The sequence below is a fragment of the Sturnira hondurensis genome, unplaced genomic scaffold (genome assembly GCF_014824575.4).
Source record: "Sturnira hondurensis isolate 20B ecotype Veracruz unplaced genomic scaffold, ASM1482457v3 Scaffold0025370, whole genome shotgun sequence".
Taxonomy (NCBI): Eukaryota; Metazoa; Chordata; class Mammalia; order Chiroptera; family Phyllostomidae; genus Sturnira; species Sturnira hondurensis.
In genome coordinates this window covers 14,166,713-14,190,913 of record NW_028098001.1, presented here as the reverse complement: position 1 = coordinate 14,190,913, position 24,201 = coordinate 14,166,713, and the positions used below count along the sequence as shown (strand labels likewise).

General features: G+C 37.4%; 1 pseudogene; it reads left to right on the top strand.

Moving 5' to 3' along the window:
- The first annotated feature begins 11,034 nt into the window (after positions 1–11,034).
- LOC118982311 (striatin-interacting protein 1-like) lies at positions 11,035–22,793 on the top strand (annotated as a pseudogene).
- Positions 22,794–24,201: the final 1,408 nt, after the last annotated feature.

The following is a 24,201-nucleotide window of genomic DNA, read 5'->3' as shown; positions in this document are numbered from 1 at the left end:
ACAAAAATAGGCAACTCTTCAGAGTGGGGCTATACATGGGGCGAGATATAAGATTAAAAAAGACACGTGGTTTTTAGGTGATAGTTAGTACATTATAGAGATAGGTCATCGGGAATGGTCTGGTAGGGTAGGACAATTAAAGACAAAGGAGAGAAAGGGAAGTTGTCAGAGCTGCCCTTCCAGGAGCAGCCGTGCACCAGTGCATGGCGAAGGGTGAGCCTTCAATGGAACGTAGCTCTTCATATGGAAGACTGCAGGCAGACTCGTCAGTACAAATGTAAGTAAATGCATATAGTTTTAGTGGTGGGAGATGAAACATCTTTTCTGCTCTTGTTTTCTCAATAAAATAATAAAGTTATTATCTGAGAGTGAGGAAGTGAAAGCGGAGTTGAAGATCTGAGGGGAGAGGAGAAAGTGTGAACTACTTGTCCAGAAGAAAAGTGAATTGATTAGGGAAAAGTGGTAGGATTGTTGAGCAGCGCCAAGGACCTCTCCATATTTAATCATGAATTTTGGAGTCCATCTGCACGGAGTAGGTTTTTCACAGCCATGTTGATTTTTGTGTGAAGACACAGAGAAGGCAACGTGGAGACAAGGACAGATTGTAGTAATGCATCTACAAGCCAAGAATTGCCAAAGAATGCCAGCCTTCCAAAAGGCTAAAACAGGCAGATAGCAGATTCTTCCACAGAATTCTTACAAAGAACCAACTCTGCTGACACCTTAATCTTGGACTCTAGTTTTCAGAACTGTGAGAAAATTAATTTTTGTTCTTTTAAACCACCCAGCTTGTGATACTTTATCATGACAGCTTTAGGAAACTAATACAGTTGGTAAACACAGACCTCAGTGAATTCTTCATGAGTTTGGTTTGGATTATTCTCTGAACCCATGGCTTTTCACTCGCTAGCATAAAACTGTATCCTGCATGCAACCTGAAGTATGCCCCAATCATCTTAAAAGTTATTTGTAAATTTAAGTTTCCATTGTGTGCGTTCTCTCTTTTTTAATAACAGTATATTATAAAACATCATTGAAGTATTCCTAAAGTACCTCACTGCAAACTGTTTTTAATGTTCTCTTACCCAACTGTTTGCTTCTTGTGTTTAAATCCACTCTCTTTACTTACTTTACCCAACATTTTTGTACATGGCTTTTAAGAAATCAAAATGATTAATAAAAATGTGAGCATGCATTTAGACAAGAGCATTAAACATAAGTATGGCATTACCAACATGATTTTCATGTTATTAAAATAAAGGTACTGAGACTAATAATCTAATGGAAATAAAAAATTTGTATTAACATTACATAATTCAATGTGATACTCTAAATCTCAGAGTGAAAATTCCAGTTAGCATCCTCCGATTCTGCTACAAAATCATTAGCTTATAAAATTCAGATATCAACTTCATCTTGCTATTAATTCATGCAATAAATTCTCAGAAGCAGGATATGTAAATTCAAGTTGATATAGCCCCCATTTTTCTAGTAAATATATATAACACAAAACCAACATATGTGAAAGTCTTATTTAGCTGATAGATAACCATTTCCCTGTTGCAAATGCTCATTGAAGAGGTATCAATATGGCCTTGCATCTAAAAGTTGATTTTGATGATTGTCTTCCATGTTAATAATCATCAAATTAAACTGAAGGCAAATTATCATTCAACACAATGAAAAAAATAATTTCTGATATGCTTGAATGACTATACTTCAATAAGTACTATTTTTACTTCATGAATACTAAGAACTGAACTGTTTCTTGTGCAAGACTTTAGAACTAATTATTTTCTTACAGGCTAACATTATCTTGTAATAGTATTTTTTTAAATTATTGAGCTAGCTAGTGAGCTTTAACTTGATCATATGGTTTTACCAAAAGCTGAGAAAATTATATTTAATTTCAATTATAACTAAGCACATTATAACAATAATAGCAAAATCTCTCTACATAAAGTGAGTATTTGACAACTTAATATGGTAATTAGTATTCATAACAAGACATCCCTATCCAGATTCTATTAAAAAGAAGTATGTGAGAATTGGGGGCAGGAGGTGGAAGGATTAATCCTGAAGATTTGTTATTTCAGTGCTGAGCAGCCCAAACTAATGACTCGTTCCTATTGCTCCTTTAGTTGTATTCATCAAATAGGTGTAACTGAAATATGAATTTCCCACTTCTCTTTATCNAATATGGTAATTAGTATTCATAACAAGACATCCCTATCCAGATTCTATTAAAAAGAAGTATGTGAGAATTGGGGGCAGGAGGTGGAAGGATTAATCCTGAAGATTTGTTATTTCAGTGCTGAGCAGCCCAAACTAATGACTCGTTCCTATTGCTCCTTTAGTTGTATTCATCAAATAGGTGTAACTGAAAATTGAATTTCCCACTTCTCTTTATCATGTTTTTCCTGAACAATTTGTCCAAAACACATTCCCTGTGTGTAACTGATGAAAAGGCCACTATTCTGAAAACTAGCCAACACCTACTACATCATAACCTGTGGAAGATGCAGTGGGTGGTCAGTCAGGAGCACTGCATTAATGGCATGGATTACTGGAAGGGGGAGAGTCTTCTCTCCAGAGGACAGTTTGGAATGGTGCATATTCCTCTACTTAAATCTCTCTAAGATTCTAGATGGCCTTTGAAGGTTTTTTCAATTTCATGATAATCTTCCAATAAATGTTACCTATAGTCTCACAGAAAAGATAGAGAACATTATATCACTTAATAGCTACTTCACTGAAACTCTAATTTGAGCACTTATGATTCATCTATAGGCAGTACATTTATCTTCCAAGCCATGAAACTTATCAACCACTATAAATAGAGTGGGGGTAAAAATATTAATCCTTTCTCTCCAAGCATTTGCAGCTTCTCATGACCTTTTTTCTTTCCCCATTTTTTCGAGGTGAAATCAGTGTACAAAAAAAAACCACCACCCCTGACACACAGAGAGTTAACATAAACAATTTGGTGGGTTTGGACATACATACACACTGGTGTTAGTACAATCAAGGTAATAAACATATCCTTTACTTCCAAGTTTCCTTGTGTCATTTTGTTTTCTTTTGGGAAGAACACAACTATCTTCTGAAATTTTGAGTACATAACACCTCATTTTTAACTACAGGCACTGTGTTGTACAGAAGGTCTCTGGAACTTACCTATCTTCCATACTGTAACTTTATACCCATTGAATAATGATTCCCTTAATCTTCTCCCACATCCCCCGTAACCCTCATTGCATTGTCTACTTCTATTAGTTTGATTGTTAGATGGCTCATGTAAAGGGAATCATGTGGTATTTACCCTTCTGTGACTGATTTAATTTACTTAGCACAATGTCTTTCAGGTCCATTTATGCTAATGTAAATAGTAAGATTTCCTTCTTTTTTTTTTAAGGCAGAGTAAATTCCACTATTTGTATATACTGCATTTTCTTTATCCATGCATCTATAGATAAACACTTGTGTTTTTCCCATATCTTGGCTATTGTAAACAGTGCTGTAATGAACATGGGAATGCAAATATCTCTTCAAGATCCTGATTTTAATTCTTTGGAGTATGCACCTAGAAGTGGGATTGACCGATATTATGGTAGTTCTATTTTTAATAATTTTAAAAATCACCACACTGTTCTCCATAATAGTTGCACCATTTTACATTTTCACCTATACTGCACAGGAGTTCCAATTTGTTGACAACCTCAACAATATCTGTTATCTTTTTAAATTTTTTTATTGAATTATTGGGGTGACATTGGTTGATAAAGCTATATATGTTTCAAGTGTACAATTCTATAATACACCATCTGTATATTGTATTGTGTGTTCACCACCCCAAGTCAAGTCTCCTTTCATCATGATTTATTCCCCCTTTATTCTCTTCTACCTCCGCACACCCGCCTTTCCGTTTGGTAATCACCATACAGCTGTCTGAGTCTATGAGTTTGGTTTTCTTTCCCCTTAATCCTATCACCTTTTGCACCAGCCCCTAAACCCTCCCCTCTGTCAGCTGCAAGTTAGCTTCTTCTTCTTCTTTTTTTTTTTTTGATGATAGCAATCCTAAAAGTGTGAGGTGATAATTCTGCCTGATGCTTAGTGATACTGAGAATGTTTTAATATATCTGTTGGCCATTTGTATATTTTCTTTGGAGAAATGATGATGTGAGTCCTTTTCTAATTTTTAAATCATGTTATTTGTTTTTTATTTTGTTTTTGTTTTTGCTATTGAGTTTTAGGAGTTCCTTACATATTTTTGAAATTAAACCTTTATCAGCTATAGGGTTTGCAAATACTTTCTCTCATGCTAGAAATTGCCTTTCCATGTTATTATTTGTTTCTTTGGCTGTGCAAAAGCTCTAAATCTGGTGTAGTTCCTTTCATCTACTTTTGCTTTTGTGCTTGTGTTTTTAATGTCATATCCAAAAAATCATTGTCAAGACCAATATCAAGAAGCTTTTCCCTATGTTTTCTTCTATGTGCTGTATAGTTTCAGGTCTTATACTTAAGGTTTTTAATCTATTTTGAGTTAATTTCCCCTTGACCCTTGACCCTGACCCTTGGCCAGCTCCTTCAGCTAGGACATCAAACAGAATTTCTCCTTTGTTAGGGAAAACCAATTGGCATTTGCCAAAATACTGCACAGTAAGTAGATAAAAATCCAACTTTTTTCTTCATTCCCTAGTTGGTATATTAAGTAGTAAATAAAAGTATTAGAAGATATATAGCAAGAGATTTAAGCTATTTGTTTAATAAATAGTAAAATGAGGCATTTGTCCTGAGGGTAGAGTTGAATCATTACCCTGAAACAGGCTCAACAGATTTCAAAGCTATCAAGCTACTACACCCAGTTTCCAGAATGACAGAAAGCTAATCTCAGAAATTTAGTTGTAGTTGTCATTAATCTCACAACTCATGTAACAGTTCTTATTGTTATGGAGACAAGGACTCATTTGTTGATTGGGTAGAGGTTGAGAGGCTGCATTTGAAAGCTCCAGCATTTATATTATTTGTGAGAGAAATTAGAAATAAACGACCATCAGAAAAAACTTACTCATTGACTTATTCATGTGATGCTTCAAAAAGTATTCTCTTTGTATCAGATGATTGTAAAGAAACCAAATGGAGAAAGCCTGAATGACTGTCTCAGGAAAAGCGTGCTAATAGGGAGAGCAAAGATGCAAAGTAGCTGAGAAGTATGTATGATGGAAGGATACAAATTCTGACTGTTGTTTTGTAGTCAGAGCAGAATTTTTAAAATTCTAGCTGCTATCATCAGTATAAGGATGAACAGAGTAAAATGTTCAATTTAAAAACCTGAGTTATTTTTAAAACAAAAAAATGAAGAAAATGGGGAAGAAAGGAACTAGTTCAGGGGAGTAATTAATTATGAAAGTCGAGGGACATATCTGGGGCAGGGCTGGCATTTAGAAAGAGTACCTCACATCCTTCTCTGTGTACGAGTCCCAGGACCTGAGAAGGTAAGCTAAAGAACAAGTGGGATTGGAAATACAATTTGAGGGGCTAAAGGCAGGAATAGGTCACTAGAATTAGTTAATGACCATCTCTACTGACCCACAATCTATATCAAAATGAGAGAAAGCTCTATAAGACACAATATTTTTAATCCTAGTTCTAACAACTGTTTTCTTTGCCCAAGGATAACTAAACAATATAACAAAGGTGACAAACTAAATTGTAACTTGAAGATATAGAAGACTTTGGAAAATGAGGTCCACTAAGAAAGTTTTATAAGATAAGGTCTATAGGCTTTTAAAGAAGACTTGGATTTTCCATGGTGATGATGTATTTAAGACAAATATCACAGAAACATTTGCTGCCTTTTAAGTAAAATTAAAAGCCCGAGGGACATACTGTCAAGGTTATTTTAAACGAGGTCTCAAACACATAATTCTTTTTTGTTAAAAACCATGGAAAACTCCATGTTTTACATTTGTTTTTATCTATGAGATCAAATTATGGACCGTTGACTGTAATTTCAGTTAGAGGATTTTGTTGCTGTTTTTGTTGTTGTTGTTTTGTCCTTTGTTACGTCTTCCCCATTGATTTTCTGTATGTTAGCTTTGTCATACAACTTTATCTCTAGTTTCTTTATTTCTCACTTCATTGGTTGCCTTGTCTGAGAACTATCAACTCTCAGGCCTAAGAAACCCAGCTTTAGCGGATCTGGCCCTCAGCTCCTGACAAAAGTAATAAATAAGTCAGAGATTTTAAAACAACACTTTTGAGAAAAAGCAACATGAGGGACACGTGCTAATGGGAAGAAGAGAACTCAACAAGAGATTCCATAGTCACTTACTCAGTGAAAAATATTGTGACTATCTTATCATCTAAACTGGGAGAATTTGAAAATAAAAAGAAGCACTAACTAGACAGGATGCCAAACAGGACGTATAAATGAAAACGTGTTAGACAAACTGGTAACATATGGTTTCCCTATTTCTAAATGAATCTAAGACCGCACCAATGATTCCAGAAACAAAAACTAAAGTTTTCGTAAGGGATTGTGGAAAGCAGTCCACTGTCATTTTCAAAGGAGCCCGGCCTGGCTTTAAATAAAGTTTAATATAACCTTGGGCATTGAAACTTCTATTAGTGATCCAACTCTACCCTGAAGACAAATGCCTCATTTTACTGTTTATTAAACAAATAACAATCTCTTGTTATATACCTTCTAATACGACTGTGTATATCAGAGATGGAAGACCCAAGCCCATGGGCCAAACCCGGCCATCCTCCTTGCTTCATCTGGCCTGGCGCCTTGTTTCTACCCAGTGGTAGCACTGAGCTCTTGCTTAACTGTTAAGGAGTAGTTACATTTATACAGTCCCAAAGTTACATTTGGCCCTTTGAAGGCAACTGTGAGGCTGATGTGGCCCCTGTCAAAAATGAGTTTGACACCCCTGGTGTATATTTACTTGTTTATATAGCCGGTAAGAAATAAAGAAAAGTTAGATTTTTATCTACTTACTGTGCAGTATTTTGGCAAATGCCAATTGGTTTTCCCTGACAAAGGAGAAATTCTGTTTGATGTCCTAGCTGAAGGAGCTGGCCAAGGGTCAGGGTCAAGGGTCAAGGGGAAATTAACTCAAAATAGATTAAAAACCTTAAGTATAAGACCTGAAACTATACAGCACATAGAAGAAAACATAGGGAAAAGCTTCTTGATATTGGTCTTGACAATGATTTTTTGGATATGACATTAAAAGCACAAGCACAAAAGCAAAAGTAGATGAAAGGAACTACACCAGATTTAGAGCTTTTGCACAGCCAAAGAAACAAATAATAACATGGAAAGGCAATTTCTAGCATGAGAGAAAGTATTTGCAAACCGTATAGCTGATAAAGGTTTAATTTCAAAAATATGTAAGGAACTCCTAAAACTCAATAGTCAAAACCAAAACCAAAACAAAAAGAAATAACTTGATTTAAATATTTAAAAAGGGCTCAAATAATCAGCAAACTAAATTGAGTCTATATTTGGACGAGTGCCTGTTTTAGGGTATTTCTCATCAACAGTGAGAACAGGATGTCTATATTTACAAATCCTTTCTGATACGTGATTTAAAACAAGGAAGATATTGTTAATAGAGGAGAAAGTGGCATAAACAAAGCTCATTTCAATGAGACTTGGAGACTTACTAGATATAAGATGTAAAAGAAAGAGAATGGTTAAAGATGATTCTATGTCTGCAAACCTGAGGTACCAGGAGAATGTCAGAGGCTGAAACACAGGGTTATCGGAGGTCAATGTTAAACATTTAGCATCTGCTTAATGAGGAATCTTTCATTGCAGGTCATTTAAGTTTGCTTAAATGACATTGAATTCTCACTGTAGTTAATGTGTGGATAAAGAAAGTCAGGGACATAAATGGCAATGCTACAAACGAATTCTTCATATAAGATGTAAAATGAGCCTGACTGTCAGGTGGAAGAAAAATTTTCTAATTTAGACACGATGCCAAAATTACTTTCACAAGGACAAGGAATTAAAGAAAGCTACACCTCTTGTGTAGCTTTAATAAGGTAACAATATTGTGTGGCTTATCTTAATAAAAATTAAATTTCACTAAATGTAAGCTTTAGTTCAGGGGAAAATTTTGAAAACTAAACCATTTTGATAAATTTGAAATGCCTTTCTCTTAGAAGTGTTATAATCTAGTTTTTAGATTAAGATGAATGTCAGAAAAAAACTGAGAACAGCCCACTGGTGTTATAAAACAGGCAGCAACAGCAGGAAGCTTCAATCACGAGTGCCAGCACCTCTCATCATTGTAGCTGAAGGAATTATCACTGACATATCTATTTTTCCATATTAATTCAACCTCTAGCTTAAAGGAAGCATTATAATTTGTCTGTCTTGCCAGCAGACACAGCCCCTTGGTAATTTGAAACTAGTGAAGGAGAAATTTTGAAATATCACAAGCTTTTCATTTTCAGTAATGCTTCTCATAACTTTTAAAACAACTTTCCACTTATGTTTTACTGTATGGAATATAATAGATTTATATAAGATATGGTTATCCTCCTATAAAAGTATATTTTTATAATATACAATCTATGGTTGAATTCATCTCAAAGATCTCTGTGTCTCAAGTGGCACATTCTTGGAATTTACTATATTTCTCTTCCTTCAAACCCTAACCTTAAGGCAATCGTGTGCTTCTTCCTTGCAGGTATCTGAAGACCTGAAGTTTTAGATATCAGATGAGGGAAGATAAGCTGGCGAAAGGGATGGAAATGGAATTGTCAGAGAGATAAAAAGGAACTCAGAAAAAAATGTATATCCTTTAAGGACCATGGAATAGTAAAATTCAAATGTGTGTATAAAATGGTGCTAAATAGTTAAAAAAGGATAAGAAGATAATTTCAGGGGGAAATGGGAAGGGTTTACAGGAACAAGTATAAAGGACGCACATGGACAAAAACTGAGGGGGGTGGAAATGGGAGGAAGGTGGGGAGCATTGCGGGGGCGGGCTGGGATGGGAGTAAAAGACAGAAAACTGTACTTGAACAACAATTAAAATAAATTTTTTTTCAAAAAAATAAAGACAAGGACGTAAAAGTATTCTTTGTATTTGGCAACAAGGAGTACGTTTTTAACTGTGACAGAGCACTTTCGGAGGAATGATAGTTGAGTTTCTTTTTTAAGGTGAAAGATATTGATCATATTTGTAAAATAAAAATAATCCGGTAGATAAAATATGACAATGCAAAAGTGAGAAGAAATATATGAAAAAGAAAAGTTTTTTTGAAGGCAAGAAAGTATCAGATTGACCCAGGGCACAGGTGGAAGGGCTGGTCTTGAGTAGGAGGAAGGAAGTCCCTGTAGTTATTAGGGAAAAAGAGTGGAAGCACCATTACATTTCTGAGTTTGTGGATAGAACACCTTTTGGAGCTCCACACGAAGGCTTCTACTTTCTTAAAGACAATGAAATAAAGCCACTTGTTGAGGCTGGGGAGAGTGAGGGGGAGTATGAAGAGAAAAAGATGTAAAATCTCTATGAAAACTAGTGAATATTAGTGTTTCAACAACAACAATACAACCCAAGAATTCAATAAATGATTTTTCCTCCCTATTGCTATTGTTTCAGAAGAAAATAGTTTTAAGTAGTGCCCACAGAAAATCCAGCATAAAGTAAATTATGTTTGTCAAATCAGTTGAGATTTGTAGGACTTATTTCTGTAACTCTACAGTATAAGAACCATTTTAAGAACAATGTTATATATTATTAAAATTATGAAAGAATTCATAGTTTCTATAACATTTCAATAAATATAGAGGGTTTGTAATACAAAAGGTTTTTACTTCACCCCAATGCTATTTTCTTGGGGAGCCAGTATTGTCAGTTGGGTGGGAAAGCACATTCACCATCCTCTGTGTTTACTCAAGCATGCCTAGATTTTACTGGCTCATTTTTATTTTTATTCTCCTAGTGCTGCAGTTATACTAATCATCAGTTATACACCATTTTTGTCAATAAACGTGTGATTTCCAAGTCAATATTTATAAGCCTAAAACTATTTTAATTACTGAATAGTATCTTATTATAGTTTATGCCTCTCATGTTTTATTTAACCATTGTTCCTTTAATGGAAAATTAGCTCATTAATTAAAATGCTATAAAAATATTCTCAAATGTGTATCATTGTACGTAGAAGAATATAAATGGAGGATTACATATAATGTTTAAATATGTAAAGGTATTATTCAAGCTAACAAGTTATTAAATAAAATAAATTCTATCTTTCTACTTTGACAAATATATTCATATACTCACAATGACCTGGAAGACCAACTTGAAATTTCCAATTCTTAGATGTCTTGGTCCCTGGCCATTTGTCTCCCACCTGCCCCAGTTCTCATCTACTCTGGGGATGGTCCTATGACACATTTGCCTTGTGTTACCACATGAGAACACTTCAGTCCTAACATTCACTCCACTTGCACTGTTCTTATAGGCTCTCCTCTGGCTAACAGCCTCCAGTTGCCTAGTTAAGCCATTCCTTAAGCGTACACTTGCTGAGAGGGAACAAACTGAGGAAAAGGCCTGTTCAGAACCTGGAAGATGACTTGTGTCACTTGGCAGAGAATTCTGAGTCTTGACTACATGGAATATGAAGCAGGGTGGGGGAAGGAGATCGCAGACTCCAGGATGGCATGACTTCTTGACCCCAATAACTATCACCTCCTTAGGAAAAGAAAGGACGAACTGAACCCTTCTAAGAAGTTTATTGAAATTCATTTTAATCTCAGAACTGGAGAGAAATATTTTGATGCTTTGTTAAAAAAAAACTTAATTTCTAGTCAAGATGGAGTTGTAGGTAAACACAGCTCACATCCTTGCCTAATCACAGCAAAAATTACAAGTAAACTACAAATGACTATTACCCAGAATTTTCAGAAAATCAAGCTGTATGGAAGTCCAACAACCAAGGGATTAAAATAGTGACATTCAACCAGACAGGTAGGAGGGAGGAAGACACAGAGATACACAGATGTGGAACAAGTGGTCCCACACCTACACAGGGCAGATACAAATCAGGAGGGATCCCTTGGGAGCAAGGGATCTTAGCCCCACACCAGACCACCCAGGTCAGGGTGTCTGTGCTAGAAAGGTAAGTCCCCATAATTCTGACTGTAAAAACTAGTGAGGGTGGGGAAGTGGAAGAAACCAAGTGACTCTTAGGCATCTCCTCTAAAAGGACCCACAAGGGACTTTGGACTTATGCTGACCCACTCCCTCTGGGCTCCAGCACCAGGGTAGCAGCTGGAAGAGAACAAGTGGCATAGGGGAAGAAACTGGGGCATCTGGCATCAGCTGAAGTGCTGAGGGACAGCTTCCTCCTGGACAACATTTCAGAGGCTAGGCAGTGGCACTGTCCCCTTCCTAAAACCTCCTCCACACAGAGCTACAGAGTGGTGACATTATATTGGAGACTTCATCAACCTGGTTCACATGCATTGCCCCACCCAGGTGATTAGCTATGGCTCTATCCCATCCAACTTACTGGTATGCTTTTCTACAGTAGACCATGCTACTGAGACAGGGAGTCAAAACAGCTCTACTTGCTATTTAGAAACAAACACAGAGAGGCTTCAAAAATGAGGAGACAAACAAATATAACCCAAATGAAAGAACAGAACAAAGCCCTAGAGAAAAGAACCAAACAAAATGGAGATAAGCAATTTACCAGATGCAGAATTCAAAACACTGGCTAGTAGGATGCTCAAGGAACTCATTAGGCATATCAACAACATAAAAAAGACCCAGGAAGAAATGAAGTTTATACTAAATGAAATAAAGAAAAACTTAAAGGGAACCAACAGTGGAGTGGATGAAGCCAAGAATCAAATGAAATCAATGATTTGGAACACAAGGAAGAAAAAGACATTCAATCATAACAGCAAGAAGAAAAAAGAATCCCCCCCCCCCCAAAGGATAGGTTAAGGAGCCTCTGGGACAACTTCAAATGTACCAATATCTGAATCATAGGGCCAGAAGGAGAAGAGAAAGAGCAAGAAATTAAAAACTTATTTGAAAAATGTTGAAAGAAAATTTCCCTAATTTGGTAAAGGAAATAGACATACAAGTCTAGGAAGCACAGAGTGTCCCAAACAAGATAGATGCAAAGAGGACCACACTGAGACACATCATAATTAAAATGCCTGAGATTAAAAATAGGAAATTTTTAAAGCACCAACAGCAGATAGTTACCTACAAAGGAGTTGTATAAGACTGTCAACTGATTTCTCAAAAGAAACTTTGCAGGCTAGAAGGGACTGGCAAGAAGTATTAAAAATGATGAAAAACAAGGATTTATAACCTAGATTACGCTATCCAGCAAAGATCTCATTGAGAATGGAAGGGCAGATAAAGTGCTTCCCATACAAGCATCTTCACCTGATACCTGTTAAAGCTGGGTATACTGTGTGGAGATGCTACACTGACTCCTTCAGTGATTTTTCTGGATGGGGAAGTCATCTCCACATCATTTCCAAGTGTGAGAGTTAAAGGTGATAAGGGGTCTATAAAAGACGAGGAAGATGGGAAGACCATTGAGCTCCATATTTCCCACCTGTCCCCATGCTAATAAGAGGAGAATAAGGAAGGGGTCTGAGAGGGAGTAATGAGAAAGAAAGTTCTCCCCCATTTATATTTCAGTCTGGGCACTCAGATATAACTTTCTGCTGGCCCATTCATGCTTCTAAGGAATGGCAAAGTCATCTCCCTGCATTTCTTGAAAGCAGGAATTCCACAGTCCTATTTGTCCCTATAGTCCCCATACTTAGCATATAAGGACACTCAATACATGTCGTTGAAAATAAATAAATAAATAAATAAACTTGAGATATTCTTGTATGTCATGTCAGCATTTAGGAAATTGCTATTTCTATCTTTGTACATTTTTTATTTTAATTTAAATATTTTATTGTTTATGCTACTATAGTTATTCAAATTTTTCCCCTTTGTTCCCCTCCATCCAGCCCACTCCCACTTCCACAGTCCATCCCACACCATTGTCCATATCCATGGGTCATCCATCTGTGTTCTCTAATTCCTTCACCTTCTTTCAACCAGTCCCCACCTCCCGCAACCCCTCTTGTAGCTAGCAGTCTGTTCCATGTTTCTATGTCTCTGGTTCTATTTTGCTTGGTAGTTTATTTTGTTCACTAGATTCTAGTTATAAGTGACATCATATGGTATTTGTCTTTCACCAACTGTCTTACTTCACTTAGCATAACAGTCGCCAATTCCATCCATGCTGTCACAAAAGGTAAGAATTCCTTCTTTTTAACTGCTATGTAGTATTCCATCACGAGTTGGGTTTTTTTTGTTGTTTTTTTTTTTAAATTCATTCATCTGATGGGCTCTTAGTTTGTTTCCAAATCTTGGCTATTGTAAAAAGTGCTGGGATAAACATAGGGGTCCATTAGTTCTTTTTAATTGGTGTTTTGGAATTCTTAGGTTATATTCCCATCAGTGAAATTGCTGTGTCAAAAGGCAGTTCCATTTTTTTAATAATTCTTTTGATGGAAAGGATGAAGGATCCATTGTGGCTTCAAGAGAAGACAGTTGCCTACAATGAATACACACCTTCGGGATATTTCGGAAGAAAATATAGCTAAGTCAATCCATAATGATTCCAGTCAACCTTTCCTTTCTGTTGGATGCTGCAGTTAATTTGGGTCCAAATGTCAAAAACAGACCAGTTGCAGTGCATTGATGTTAAATATTCAGCTAAATCTGATGAAATTTCAATCATGAACAAACAAATTATCCTATAATTTGGTATTTTAGTAAGTAGTAAATAAGTTCATTAAAAAATTCATTGTATCTATTTAAATACTGGAATTAACCCAGAAATTCCAAAAGGGAATGTGGGTTTTTTTCCTACTTTTTAAGACAAATAGATTAAGTTATATACATTGGGCAATAGAAGTGAGAGGCTGAAAGAAGCACAATTAATAGTAATGGAATAGTGGTATCCAATATTGTATGCTTGTGATTTTTTTCTCTCAGGCAATGATTCAAACTGACAATCTTGCAAGCAAGATAAATGCTTCTCTGAAGTATGGAAGGTACTCTGACAGGTTTTTATAATGCATCTTAATCTTTAGATGAAATGTGTTCTTTCTATAGATGTACCAGGTGTTATTACGTTTAATTCAGAAGCTTCAGTAAATGATCCACACAGTGAGGCCATTATCTCTCACAATGTCACTGTCAAGTCTGATATGAGAATGGATTAATAACAAGCTGAAGAGAAGATATGTCAGTAGAAGTGGTTGCTAACTTAAGAATTACTTTCTGGATTTATCATAGTCTGACAACTAATGTGCAGCTCTGACATGTGTTTTTAATGCTAACAATGGATAGTTGAATGATAATAGTTAAGTTAATTGTACCTGCATTGTTTGAGTGCCTTTTGAAGGAAAACACTATATTCTTCAATATAAACTTTAATTGAAATAAAATTTTCAAATGTATTTCTTGATAATACATTTTTTCTAAAGATCTCAATTTTTGAGATAATGCAAAACTCTCAGATGTATAACAAATGGCATTTGAGAGATTGCTGATATAGTTCAGGAAAGGAAAGTAATGTCAAAAAATACATCAGGACAAAGGAAAATATGTCAGAATTAAATGTAAGTGAAACAGAAGAATTAAAAAGGTTGATATGGAAGCAATACAAAATCCAATTGCACTTTTCTACCAAAGGATAAGGACACATCTATGACTTTTATTATGCTCAATTGTAGTTAAAAATATAATAGCTCTACCACTAGCTCTACTGTGGCAACTCATAACATATATCTTGAGATCAAAAGAGTAGATTAATTTCATGGAGATTGATAAATTAGGAAGAGACAGATGAAAACAGAATAAATTCTAATAAACTATTAAACATGCATATTATTCTGCTAAAAAAATAAGTTAAGCAGATAATAGGGTGATGATATTTTATACCCCCCAATATAATGGAAAATGGAATTTCTGAATAAAACTGTAAGTCAGTAAGCATTTATAATTCATAAAAAATAACTTAAACCAAGTATCAGAAACATCATTTCCAGTAAAGACAGACTAGGTCATTCAAATTAACCCCACCCATGAAAACAACAACAAAAGTAGATAAGATGTTTTTGTTTTTTTAAATCACATCAATAGTATTCATTTGTTTTCTGTGAGGTTCGGCCCATGAGAAGCACTGGAAACTAAAAAGCAGGAAGAAAGCAGCCAGTATGTTTCTTTTCTCTTGGCCTCTGCTGGAAAAATGACGTCAGCACTATGGCAGGAAACCGGAGGTGATGGCCAGCCGCTGCAGTCCTCAGTGCATCAGCAGGGCTCCTCGCATCCTACTCAGTTCTACCATCAGCAGTGGCAGCATAACCTTTCTTAGTGGCTTCATCGATGATGAACCATAGGCTTCAACTTACAGGTGTTAGGCTGTTTCCTGATCTCAGGGTAGCAACTTCTCAGTTTTGCTTCTCTCAAGACCTCCTGTGTCTTCCTTTTGTTTCTCTGGGCCTTCCCATTTTTCCCTAATACATTCTGGAAATAACTGCATGTTGAACTACCTGGACTGATTTCTATTTCCCAGAAGAAACAATGACAATATTCTACAGCTAAAACAAGTATTAATTACAGGTAGGATAATTTCCCAAATGTGGAAGTCAAACCTATCAAGCTTTCAGGATATAATATAGAATAATGTTTTTATTACTTCAGGGAGGGAATAATTTTTCAAACAAGACAGAAAGGCCAAAGGAAAAACTGATACATTCCACTTCAGTTAAAACAGAACTTCTATTTACCGAAACACACCAAAAAGGGGCTAAAACAGAGTCAGAAAAGGCATTTGCAACTCATAATTTAAAAAAGCTTGCCCGAAAAATGTATAAATAACATCGAGCCCTGGCTGGTGTAACTCGGGGCTGCAAACGAGCACGGGCTGCAAACGAAAGGTTTGCTGGTTCCATTCCCAGTCAGGGCTCATGCCTGTGCTGGGGGCCAAGTCCCCAGTGAGACCCGGGCAACCACACACTGATGTTTCTCTCTCTCTCTTTCTCTCTCCCTTCCCCTCTCTCTAAAAAGAAATAAATAAAATCTTTAAAAAAAGAACTTCTATGCTTCTACAAAGCAATGCAAAAAGAAAGAAACCCAATATAAAAATGGGCAAATTATTTAAATGGTATTTCACATTCACAAAATGGAAACTCAAATAATAAACGAACATGTGAAAAGATACTCACTGGCAGTTTCTAATTTCAGCATCTGTCCTCCTCCTCTACCTTCTCCTCCCCTTCTTGTGCCATCCTCCTCTCTGTCTCCTTCCTCTCACTCTTTTCCTCCCTCCTTTTCCTTTCCCTTTCTCCTCCTCAGCCTTCTTCTCTCCCTTCTCCAACTCCTGCTCCTCCTTCTCATGTTCCTCCTTCCTTTTCCTTTCCCTTTCTCCTTCTCTTCTGCCTCCTTAACCTTCTCCCTTTCTTTCTGTCCTTCCTCCTTCTTCTGCATCTTCTTCTCCCCTATGCAACTCTCCTCTTCCTTTTGTTCTTCTAGATCTTCTAACTCTTCTGTAACTAATCCTTTATTTGAGATACTGAGAGAGGTTTCATTTTCTAAAGTTTTCTAGCAAGTTGAATTGCTTTGACGTAAATTCTAATCATGTTGGTTACCAACATGAAATCACAAAAAATTTTGTTAAAATTATTTATTATAAATAAAGATGACATTTTTGCTCCCTTGATTCCTGTATTTATTCAACAGACACTTATTGAATAATTGTGACAGGGTTTTATATAATAAATTCATAAACAAAGAAAGATGAACTAAAGAAAAAAAGAACAACAAAGAACTGGGCAAATGGTAATGACTTAAATATTCCAAGCTTTAGTTTCTTCACCAATAATATGAGAATAACCATAAGAATTCACAGGACCTTTGTGAAGATTTAATTTATTATAATATACCATTCCAGAAGGCTCTCACATTCCTCTCTCTCAGATGCCATTCCTTTCTTCCACTGCATTTCCTACATGACAAGCTTGTTCTTATTTTTTAAGGCTCATCTGAGGAATTATCTACTCAAGTAACATTTCACCAGTTTCTCTGAGCAGGTTAAGGTGCTCTTTGGATTCCTCTTAACACTCTCCTCTTATCTTCCTCTCTTATAGTTCTTAACAGTTTGCATTTTCAATGCCTATCCATGAATCTATCACTGGAACTGTGTCTTATTTATCTGCTTCTTACCTTGCCTTTCATACTGCCTGGTATGTCAGTGAAAACTGTTACCTCAAGATATGAATAAAGTTTTAGCACTGTAAGAACCACCCACATTCTGGATAAAATTATCAAGGAAAGCTAGAAAATATTATAGCTAATAAAAAATTAAATGAGTTTAAGGTTGGAAAAACTGAGAAGTAGTATTAAAAGGGTAGATAAGATAATAGTGAAAATGTCAAGATTCCAGACATTATCATCAGAATTAGTTTAGCTTTTGCCTGAGGATTTTCTAAGAGTTATAAAATAATATCTTTTTTGGAATAAGAAATTCTTTCAAGGGGACTTTGGCAGTAATATTTATGTGGAATGATTCTTCATTAATATTAGCATGTAGTAACACGTTGCTCATCTGTGCAAATTAAGGAGTGAGACTAAAGGATTGGCAAGCAAGATAAAAATATTAAGAGTGCTAACAGCAGTAAACACAAACACTGACTTTATTATTTTATCCTTCTTTTTTAAAGATTTTATTTATTTATTTTTAGAGAGAGGAGAAGGGAAGGAGGAAGAGAGGGAGAGAAACATCAGTGTGTGGTTAGCTCTTGTGTGCTCCCTACTGCCTCTTGTGCACCCCCTACTGGGGACCTGGCCTAAAACTTATGTGCCCTGCTTGAGAATTGAACCAGTGACCCTGGTTCACAGGGTACACTCAATCCACTGAACCATGCCAGCCAGGGTCAAACACTGATTTTTAGTTTACTATTCTCCATTCAAATATAATTTATTACATTAAAAAACAGGTAGACATATTTTGCTTAGGAATACTATTTTAAACCTATGTATTCTTTTCACTTTCTAAATAAGACAGAAATTGAACCCCTTAAAAAATGTGTCTTCCAGGTAACCACTATATCAGTATATTTGGTTTGAAATTTTTCTCCACCTATTCATCTGCCATCATTCTGGAAGTTTTCTTTATACCAAATTTTCCAAAACAATGATGCTGCATAGAAATACATTGAAGCACCATTTTGTACAATTCAAATGGCAAAACTAGAAATTTTGAGTAATTAAGCATATACTTACACTGCCAGGAAAAGCTTTAAATTGAGGATTATGTGGGGAGAAGCTGAGCCCTAATTTTTCATTTTGTTCTAAGTAGGTATGAATTAAAAAGGCATCTCTCTACAGTGCATGTGAATTTAAAAAGGCAGCTCTCTACACTGCAGAAACAAAGAGGGAGCTCCTACCCACTGCAACAGCATGGATGGATCTGGAGAGCATTATGCTAAGTGAAATAAGCCAGGCAGTGAAAGACAAATACCATATGATCTCACCTATAAGTGGAACCTAAACAACAAGACAAACAACCAAGCAAAATATATCCAGACACATTGAAATAAAAAACAAACTGACAGTAACCATAGCAGAGGTGGGAGGGGAAAATGTGGAGGAAAGGGGGAAGGGATTTCAGGAACATGTATAAAGGATACATGAACAAAACAAAAGAGGGGTAGGATTGAGGGTGGGAAGTGGAGATGGCTGGGGTTGAGGGAAGTGGTGGCAGGAAAATGGAGACAACTATACTTGAACAATAAAAAAAGATGTGGAAGAAAAAAAAAAGAAAAGACAAGGCAGCTCTCTAAAAGCCTAAAATGAGGTCTGAGTGAGTGCAGTCAGGGGCCCAAAGCTTGAGCCCTAGAGTCCAATACTTGTTAATTACTATCCTAGATCCACCCCTAGTCATTATGTATCTCATAAAATTTTTTTAACTTCCTAAAGCCTTAATTTCCACATAGCAAATTGAAATACCCACCTATTAAGGCTAGCATAGGGATCTACTGTATTGAAAACATTAGCACAGAACTTGACACATAGTGTCAAGGAAGAAGACTATTACTATTTTTATTACTGATTACAGAGAACTTCACTACAGGTGCCATACCGGGTTCTGACTGGTAAAATGACTGGTTCTCAACCTCAATATCTTGTTTCCAAACTCTGAAATCCAGATTTTATCTGTTAGAAAGTATTCAGCAGCAAAAAATAAAACTTCTGCTTCATTCGAATTATAAGGTTAAAATGTATTTTGCCATACCATAATCAAGTTCAGAGGTAGAAATATTAATTAAAATACTCAACTTTATCATCAAGAATTTATGCACTTTCCATGTCTTTAAGATAATGAGATTCATTCCATCCTACGGCTGGTTGTCCTTATGGTCTTAGAATACCAGAACCAATAGGGCAAAATTGTCCTTGCTCACGTCAGGTAGGAAAAGAGTTATAGTGATTGATTGATTGATTGATTGAATCCAGAAACCCCAAGCAATCCTCTCCCCTTATGTCACTCTTGGTCCTTCTTCCTTTTCTTTCCTCCCTCTCTTCCTTCCTCCATTTCTCCCTCCCTCCCTCCCTCCCTTCCTTCCTTCCTTCCTTCCTTCAATCCTTCCTTCCTTCCTTCTTTCCTTTCTTCCTTCCCTCTCCTCCTTCCTTCTTTCCCTCCTTCCTTTTTTCCCTCCTTCCTTCCTTCCTTTCTTCTTTCTTCCCCTTTGCTCTCTTTTTTTCTCTTTTTGTCTCTCATTCTTTCTTCAACAATTATTTATCAAGTATCTACCATGGGCCTGTCACCATTCTAAATCATAGGGATACATCAGTGCATGAGACAGTAAAATTTCCTGTCATAGAGCTTACATTCTAGTGAAGCTACATTGCCCCTACAACTGGCCAGAAAAATGAGATGACAATGGTTAGAGACTAACCAGTGGGAGTGAAATGGGTGTTGAGGAATCTACAACATTGTCCAAATGTCTCAAATTATATTCATGACATCTTTTGTACACATAAAAACTTCAAGCATCTTAGAGAAAAATCTAAGATTTTTGGTAGAGAAAAATCTAAGCTCTATGGTAGAGAAATTTACGCCCTGTTTCCAAATTTCTACTTATTTTCTGCTTTTTTTGACCAAAAAAAAGTTTTTCAGTGGTGTATAGTAGTCATTATCAGATATCTATCTATTTTATGTTACAATGTGTCGTTAGTAAAATAAAACTTCATTCGCTTTCTTTGGTTGTCATTTTAAAATCCCAGACCTTGCATGTATCATGGCTTATTATGTAAAAATAATTTATGTGTTAATCATAGACTACATAATACACTACAATGGTAATCTTTAAATGGCCATTTCATTATTTTATGTTGCACACAAGACCAATAAGTCACTGCTGCTATAGAAATCATTTAATAAATTATCTAATAACAACATCTGGTGGTGATTTTCAATTAAATTGAGTTACTCATAATGCATCAGAGTAAATGGACCTGAGCCTAGTGTGGCTGATTCTGCTTGCACTGTGACTTTACAATCATAGCAGAGCAGAGTTTCTCCTCCATTCCAACTGAATCCTGATTCCAGCAGAGTAAAGCGATATGTAAACAGTCCAGGACTAAGCTGTCCGCTTTTAAAGCATAAAATATTTCAGTTAGTATGTCTACAGCAATAAAATAATGGTCTGTGTTAACTACTCATGAAAAATTGAATTCCGATAGAAATGTCTGCATGCTGTGGTCTATCACACTCATCATTTGAGGACTTTCTGGTCAAAACTGAGGAAACAGGAAGGAATCCAAAGGTTTCACATAATAATCTAAGAAAAAATGAATGGTTTTACTTTGAAACTTTAGTGAGTTGTAAGATTGTACAATATGTAACTCCTTTGCTGAAATTTGCTTTCTGTCACTGTCACATCACATTAACAGTGTTGGTGGAAGAGGACAGAAGGTAGCATGGTGAATATAATTTCTCTCTAAAGTACCTACTATGCAATGGGCCCTTACTACATGTCATTAACTCATTTAACCCTTACAGAAACCCTAGTTGGTGAACACTATGTCCTCCATTTTACAAAGACGGTATCTCAGAAAGCAACAAATTTGCTCAAATTGCCATACTATTTCCCAATCTAGCATGCAGTGGAGAAAACATCAGATGCAAAGCCCAAAGACCATATCCTGTTGTTTTTTTTAAAATCTGTGTTAATTTAAAGGACAAACGGTATACCTTAACAAGAAAAGAAAGTCTCCTTTGGGAAGGAAATGATCAAAGTAATCATCCTACTTTTGTAAACCTGAAAGCTAAAGATATAAAATTGGCAATGGATTTCCTACAAGACTGATGGGTCTCAGGAAGGGGAGAATGATGAGGACAAAGTTCTGGATGGGGAAATACTCCCCATCAAGTGGGACGAGGTGATGCCTCCCCCACCACAGCACCCCAAGACTGACGGGCTTACCTGCCCATAGGCGCTCCCAAGGTCGCCCAAATTCACACAGAGAGAGAGACATTAAGATGCTCCTTGATCCCAGCCACTGCAAACTCACAGGTTACATTCTGGGCCGTGACATGAACACAGTAGTGGGACCGCCCAGGCCAATCCACCAAAGCATCAAGCCTCTAAATCAGCCTGAGTACACATCCATTGCAGAGGTCCAGGCACAGATAGAGGAGTGCCTGCACTCTCCTCTGGGGGCGTGGGAAGAAGAGGACACTGAGCAAATCCCCACAGAAACCCTCTGACCAGGCCTGCTCCCCAGCCTGCCTCAGTGCATGACGGTGCTGCTAAAGATGCCTGCAGGCACAACTCCCACCTCAAGTCTGAAAACAGACTGGATCAACACCTTAGCAGATGTCCTGCCTGAGGCTATGCCCACCACAATGTTGCAGCACACGTGAAGCTGGGGCTGGATGTGAACCTCCACAAAGAGGCCATTGTTAAGACCGTTTCTGCTGTCCTGCTGCCTCCCAATTTGAATACATAGTCCAGCACCTGGCACCTGCCAACTGCACCCCTTTGATCCGAAGTTCTTCAGTCAAAACATCATGTCCTACTGTTCACTGCCAAGAACAGCATTTCTGTACTGGGTTATCTTCCCTTCATGGTGTTTGAGCAGCCATGGCTGACTGCCAAGAGCCTGGAAGCTGGTGACAATAACCACTTTTGCTAGAGGAACCCCTTTTCTTGTATCCACTTGCTTTGGATCTTAAACAAACTGACCAAATGGAAGCATTTGGGGAAGCTGATATGGGTGGTGCCTACCCCATCCTGAAGTGGGCCCAGAAGGTAAAACAGGCAATGATGCAGCCCTATGTGCTGAAGCTGCTAAAGGTACAGACCAAGTATCTGGGGCAGCAGTGGAAAAAAAGCAACATGAGGATAAGGTCTGCCATCAACCAAAAAGGTGTGTCCTCAGCTGAATGACGACTGGGTCTACCATAACAATCTTGATGCCTGGCCTTGGAACTTGTAGGCAGAGGAATGTGCCCTCTGTGCCAACACTGAACGCTTCAACACCCATTCCTGCATCTGGGCCCACAGTAACCCTGACTTCCTATCTCTTGTCAATTTCCTGCAGAGTGTCCTAAGCCAATGAGTGGGCCTGCCTGAGGACTGCCTGATGAACTACAACCTCTGGTGAGAAAGGGAAGTCTTCTCCAACCCCATTTCCTGGCAAGAGCTGCTTCAGTGAAGCTCCCAGGCAGAGGACTGAAGAGGAAAAGTGGTGTCCAGGTGCCTCAGGGCCTGACTTGGTCCATTGCCACCTGGCCCCCTCCAGGTGGCAGCACAGCCCCACTGTGCCCTCCCAGACCAGCACAGAGTTAGTTGCTGAGTCCAGAATGAGCCTCTTATTGATCACAATTTCCTGCCTGGGAGTTGTCCTCTCTAAGCTTGGGATCCTCCCTTTGTTTACTCCTCCCCACTCTCCTCTCTTGGACATGGTTATGTGCAACTCATTTCTCATTCTGCCCAAGGCTAGGAACAGCTGGGATGGGCTGGGAACCCACTGCATCTGAATTTCAGGGGTCACAGTGACTCTTCTTGAGACATGCAAATCCACAGTGGATCAGTTTGCCAAGGAAGAGGGTTTAGGGTTAGTGCCAGGGCCAGAAAGTCAGAATCCTGGTTTTGCTTTGGCGGGGGGGGGGGGGGGGGGGGGNATGCTAAATTTCATCTGGAAGCAACTCTAGAGGCTCTGACAGCTGCTTCAGCACTTGGGTTTTGGACAGGGTTAGGGAAGGAAAAGAAGCTAGAGGCACCATTTGCCTTCTGGTTTGGAAGGGTCCGTAAATATCTATACATAAATCTGTGTGGATTCTCTTGTGTCGTGTTGGGGTTTCTAATGTGTTTGTCTATTCTGTTTACATTAAAAGGAAGCAAACACAATAAAAATAAAATAAGTGTACAGGGAGGGGTGGGGTTTCCACAGGATGGTTTCCAAGGGCCTTTCCCAGTTCTCACTTTCCCCCAAGCAGGATTCCAAAATACCTGGGTCATTAGTATAAGTGATGGAACTAGATGACTTCTAAATTTCCTATAACAAAATATCATATTAATTGTGTAAAATTTCTTATACTAAGCATTACTGCAATTAACAAAATTCAGAAGTCAATTTTAGAAGTCTATTCCAGAGGCAAGGAAGTAATAAAAAATCCTTAAAATTAAGATATAACAGAGGCAGCCCATAATGGGAGGCTGGAAATTTTGCCTTTAACAAAACAAAAATAAGCGCGCCCTGGCTGGCGTAGCTCAGTGGATTGAGCGCGGGCCTGCAAACCAGACGATCGCAGTTCGATTCCCAGTCAGGGCACATGCCTGGGTTGCAGGCTGGTTCCTTGCAGGCCAACTCCCAGCAGAGGACACACAAAAGGCAACCATACATTGATGTTTCTCTCCCTCTCTCCTTCCTCTAAAGATAAATAAATGAATAAAATCTTTTAAAAAAAATAAGCCAATTTCTTAAAGAGATACCTAATCTCAAATTTACCTTGGTCTTAACTCCACTTGACTGACTGACTGCAGGGCTATACACAACTTCATTTAATCTTAGTTATCTCCAAAAGGCCCCATCTCCAAATACAGTCACCCTGGGGACTGGG